Raw genomic sequence first — 5,914 nt, forward strand, 5'->3', positions numbered from 1 at the left:
GCCAAGCGGTTCTGCCCTTGGCCGGGCAATCTTAGCGACTTCGACAGCGACGAGAACGACGCTGACGAAGAAGATGAAGACAACGAGGGCCCGGTCGGCGGCCATTGGAGCGACGACGAGCCCGCCGGGAGCAGCGCCGATAGTGGCGACGACGGCGACGACGAGGGCAGTGACGGCCCATAGATAGGGCCTCTAGAATAGGGCCAGTAGTAGTAGATGGGGCAATGGATCCCCTAGTATTTCCCTTTTTGAGAGCAATTAGCTCTTTATGTAAGAAATCTCATCAAATCAATGAAGAACTTTTCCCCAATTTTGATTTTGCCGATTCCTTCTGAGTTCAATTGAGCCGATTCCCTCTTCTACTGACCTTGCCGATTCGTCCCCTTTGCCAATGCGTAATGAGCCGATCGCACCGCATCGGTCCTTTGAAATTCACCCTTCTCTTCTTCAGCTGATGATTTTCTAAATCTGGTAGAAAATGCAGGATCTTCAGGAAAACCTTTAAACTTTTCCAACCAAACCCAATAATCCTTTTCAGTACCCATCATTGTGAAGAAGGTTGCAATGAAGGACCAGCCGATGGTATCCCCATCGGCTCTTTAAGCAAAGTATCCACTAGGCCTGCTGCCCCCCGAGCCTTACTCGAGCCTGCTGCCCCCCGAGCCTCACTCGAGGCGAGAATGTCAGAGAGAATGCGCCACAGCCGATCCTCTTTCTTCCTCCAACAGCCGATAATCTTCCGTTTCAGCTAAACTAGCCCCAAAGATTGGAAATCCTTGACAAAAAAGGTTCAGGAACCCGGATCGGCTCAAAGCATCTGAAGAAGTTTCCATTGTTATACTCCCTCGAGGCAACAGAAGGCACCACCGTTGGACTGGATTTGGTGGAGACTTGATAAACGTTGCATAATTCCACTAAAATCGATGGCTGCGCATCGGCTGCTTCTAAAGTCGATGCCCTTGCATCGGCTGAGAATTTTGTTTTTATTTGGCCGATTTTTTCCTATCGGCCCCCAGTATTTCATTGCACACATGTACCCCTGCATCTGGTTCCCCTGTTTAGGTGCCCCCCGAGCCGAAGCTGTCAAAGAATGGCAGATATCGGCTCTGTAATTCGCACGTCGGCTCCTGATAGGGTCGAGGGTGAACACAAGCAGAACATGTGGTGAGGATAATTTTGGCCGATTGCTGGGATCGGCCTCCACAATGATTGGAGCGCTGACTGAAGGTTCTGTAATGTCCCTTCATAGACCTTTGGGGCCGATCACAAGGATCAGCCTCGCCAAGTTGCACATCGCTTCGCTTCAACTACATGGTCAGGCCAGTGGATAAAACCAACTTAACCCTTCCCTTTGTCACATCGATGCGCTCGCAGTCATCCAAGTTGATGCCTGAAAGGGGTTCTTGGCCTGCTGCTTCCCATGCGTTCATGCCAGCCGTTGAAATTTCGGCTGAGTCATCGGCCTGGACGACCTCTACCTCATCTCCATCCCACTGTATTATGCATTGGTGCATCGTGGAGGGAATACAGCAGTTGGCGTGGATCCAATCTCTTCCCAGCAGCACAGCATAACTGCTCGTGCTATCAACAATGAAGAACGTTGTAGGGATAGTTTTCCTTCCTACGGTCAGATCCACGTTCAGAACTCCTTGTGCTTCAGACGCTTGGCCGTTGAAATCGCTCAATGTCACGTTGGTCTTGATTAAATCCGAGCTAGAGCGTCCCAGCCGACGTAGCATAGAGTACGGCATGATGTTAACTGCCGCTCCGGTGTCCACCAGCATCTTATTTACAGGCCTCCCATCGATATATCCTCGCAAGTACAGGGCCTTCAGATGCCTGTAGCTCCTATCTCGTGGCTTCTCAAAGATAACCGGCCGTGGGCCGCAGTCAAGTTGTGCCACGGATGTCTCATCTAACCCTGGAGCACTGAACTCTGAAGGGAGGATGAACACCATGTTCGTGCCAGCCGATGTTTCATCATCGGCTCTCCTTTGTTTGGGGCGCCACTCCATTCTCCGTGGACGACCCTCTTCATCCAGGGCTCGCTGAACCTTTGCAGCCAGATCAGGTCGTGCCTTCCTTAGCGTGTGCAAGTATAACCTTTCGGCTTCCTCCAGGCCGCGCAGCCGCTGAACCCTGCGTTTTTGTGAACGGCTGAGTCCGTCAGGGCACCACCTTGGACGGTGGTACCTGTCTTCTTCTTCTTCTAGTCCCTCGTCTTTGGAATCCTCAAGATCTGCCCAACGAGGTGACTCAGCACGTTTGCTCTGTGGCGGGAGAGGCCCTAAGCGCTTGAACACAGACACGTTGGCTGCCTCCTTCTTCTTCTGGTTGCATTCTGGGCAATTGCCGATTGTGGGCAATCGGCTCATTCCTGAATCCCAGCAAGTACGAAGAAAGGGCAGTCCCAGTGTCTGGCGTTGTCATCTTGCTCCCTTGATGTGTCCGTGGCACGGCGCTCGTGCTCCTCCTCATCGCGATCCTGCCGACGATGTCTTCTGGCTTCTCTAGCCAGACGATCTCCTTCATTATCATAGTTGGACCGTCGGCGTTGGTCATATTGACTCACATATTTGTTGAGGAGGTGATCAGAGAGAGGTCGTTGATATCTTATGTTCTTCACTTCTCCCTCTGTGACGTAGCGCTTGCCATCATGATGGAGCCGATCGCGTGGAGCGGCCTCCTCTGTATCCTTGCTATGAGAGCAGCTGCCCTCATCCCCATCTTTGCCAGAGTGGTTCCCAGGTCCTACCATGTTGATGCTGAACGTGGGACCTGGCTGGCAACCCTCAGGGTAGGTGACTTCCACCATGTTAACGGCGGGGAAGGGTTGGGTGTCGACCTTCATGGCGTACTGGTTGAAAATTAGACGCCCCTTCTCTATCGCCGCTTGGATGTGCTGACGCCACACCCTGCAGTCGTTGGTGGCATGGGAGAGCGAGTTGTGGAATTTGCAGTACGGCTTTCCGTTCAGCTCTTGCGCCGTGGGGAACTTGAGACCTTCAGGAATCGTCAACTGTTTCTCCTTGAGCAGGAGGTCGAAGATTTGTTCAGTCTTGGTCACGTCAAAATCAAATCCCCTGGGCGGCCCTGGTGGCTTTACCCATTTGCAGGACACGGGGGTTCCTCCCCGAGTCCACTCAGCCACTGCTACTTCTTGGTCTCCCGCAGGCACTTCACCTTCCTCTGTATCGACCATGACTACTGCACGCTTGAACTTGTCTTGGTACAGGTCTGGGTGGCGCTGTTCATATGCTGATAGTTTCTGAACCATGTGCGCCAGCGAGGGATAATCTGCTTGGGAGGCCATGTCCTTGAGCTGTGCTGCAAGGCCAGCTACTGCCAACTCGACTGCTTCCTTTTCAGTTATACGAACCGAATAACATCGGTTCCTAAGATTCCTGAAGCGCTGGATGTACTCTGTCACCGTTTCTCCGCGCTTCTGACGTAGTTGTGCTAGATCGGCAATGCTAGACTCGGAAGCTTCTGAATGGTATTGCGTATGGAACTGTTCTTCCAATTGCTTCCAAGACTGGATGGAGTTTGCTGGCAAAGAGGTGTACCATCCAAAAGCCGATCCTGTGAGGGGACTGTGAAAAGAGCCTCACGCGTAGCTGATCCGACACCGGCCGGTCCCAGTTGCGCCAAATATCGGCCGACGTGCTCGATGGAGCTGGAGCCATCTGATCCACTGAATTTGGAGAAGTCAGGGAGCCGATATTTAGGTGGCAGCGGGATCATCTCGTACTCGTCAGGGTACGGCTTGGAATAGCCGATTGCCCTTCTTTTCAGCACCATGCCGAACTGGTCTCTCAGTATGGTACTGATCTGATCCGCTGTGCTGGCTTCAGAAGTTGCACTCTGAAGATTCACCGGGGTGGCGTACTTGGCCAGCCATGTTTGCTTTTCCAGCTCTGAGCCAACTGCAGGAGCTGGGCTCTGGAGTTTCGTCGGGGTGGCGTACTTAGTCAGCCACGTCTGCTTCTCAAGCTCTGTTGCTGACGTTTCTCCTGTTTTCGCCGGAGTCCCTGATGTTGTGGCCTGGTTTGAGAGTGCCCAGTTGCCACAATCTGGCACATACGTGCACGCGTATCCTTGAGGGATCTCCTTAGGCACCTCAGTCAAGAACTGGTAGTCACTAGGGTCACCACCAATCTTGTAGACGACGAATGCCGGTGTAGCCGGCACTTGTGGTGCTGCCAACGCTTATGGGCGCGGTGGGGGGGCCTGGAGTGGCAACTGTCCTTGATGCGTCGCGGGTGCTGGCCCGGACGGCGAGGACTGGTGGGTGATGTGCTCCTGGATCGCGCGCAGAGCGAGACGCTCCAACACGTTGACCAAGTTTTCGCAGTGGCGGTGTAGTGAGTGAGCCACCAAGTAGTTGATCTCCCGCCGTAGGCCCATGGTGCGTTCCTCCGACGGGGCAGAGATCTATCCCATCGAGTGCACCTTGCGGTGAGAATCCCTTCCATCTGATGCCATGGGAACGGGTTCTCACGAAAAGAGCCGATGAGGTCGGCTTCGAGGGTGACCTTGATCTCGTCATATTTCTTCTTGAGCTCGTCAGGCAGCTCCTCGTAGGTGACTGGCGTGCCGTCCGCCGCCATCTCAGATGTAGATGGCGATGTGGTTGATGTAGACGATTGTCCCACCGGGCGTGCCAGAATGTGTTGACTGCCAAAACCCACCGGCGGGCAGCGGCCTGTCAACACTAGTAGAGCCGGAAGAGCCTAGAGCTGCGGCTGGCTGAGACCCCTCCGAGCGACGGCCCGCAATGCTCTTCTCGTCACACGCGGCGATGCGAAGTGCAGGGCGTGCCACCTGACCTATACCTGGTCAGGAAGGTGATGGGGATGCCTCGCTTAGTTCCTGCATGGCATACACGTAAACATTAAATACGAGCCTCGATCGGCTCTCAGGTTATCCTGTGAATCGGCTCAAAGAGCCGATTCACCCATGATTCGTACGGGGTGCACGAATACTTGGTGATCCTGCTTGATCAAGATATAGCTAATGAGATATACGACGATTTAGGGTTTTCACCGCATAATCGGATCATCCTACTCCAGGTTGGGCCTCGCGGCCACGCACGGTGCTCATAAGCCGATCCTAAACAAGGCCTAAAAACCAACATGACGTTGATCCTCGGAACATCCTGTTTAGGACTTGCGAACGCCACCCTACGTGCCGCTGGATCCTCCCCCCCTTTGTAAGGCCTAACTATTGAAGATATTAAACTAATCCTTGCAGAGCAAGGAGCAATCGTAACGGATCAGATCTACTAGATGATGAACAAGCAGGGTGCCGCCCCCACACCTGAGATAGGCGTGAGGGCGGCTAGACATGCAAGGGTTGCACTACGTAAGCATGTTATACGAAGAACTATGCTAACCCTAACACATCTATGATAACTACGTTGCTCGCCATCAAAGACGCTTCAGTACGAGCAACGCGTGAACAACGTGGAGCTTGTGCTGCCTAGATCGCAAGATGCGATCTAGGCAGCATGTCGCTTACCTGATTGAAACCCTCGAGATGAAGGAGTTGGCGATGCGCCGAGATTGGTTTGTTTGGGGTTGAACGTGAGTTGTTGTTTATTCCATAAACCCTAGATACATATTTATAGTCCGTAGACTCTCTAATCGTGGGAATAGTCCCAACCGGGCACGGGCCCAACTCTAACTAACCGACACGTATCCTACTATGTTACAGATACAAGGGCAAACTAGCCCAAACTTGCTAAGCAAGGCCGATTCACGTTTAGCCGTACTGGAAGGTGCGGCTGGATCACCTCCTTTTCAGGGAGAGCTAATGCTTATGCTTATTGGGTATTTTGGTTTGACACTTCTTCACGCCCAAAAAGAAGGCAGCTACGTCATGAAAGAATGTTCTTGTTTTTCGTTGGAAAAAC

The sequence above is a fragment of the Lolium perenne genome, chromosome 6 (genome assembly GCF_019359855.2).
Source record: "Lolium perenne isolate Kyuss_39 chromosome 6, Kyuss_2.0, whole genome shotgun sequence".
Taxonomy (NCBI): Eukaryota; Viridiplantae; Streptophyta; class Magnoliopsida; order Poales; family Poaceae; genus Lolium; species Lolium perenne.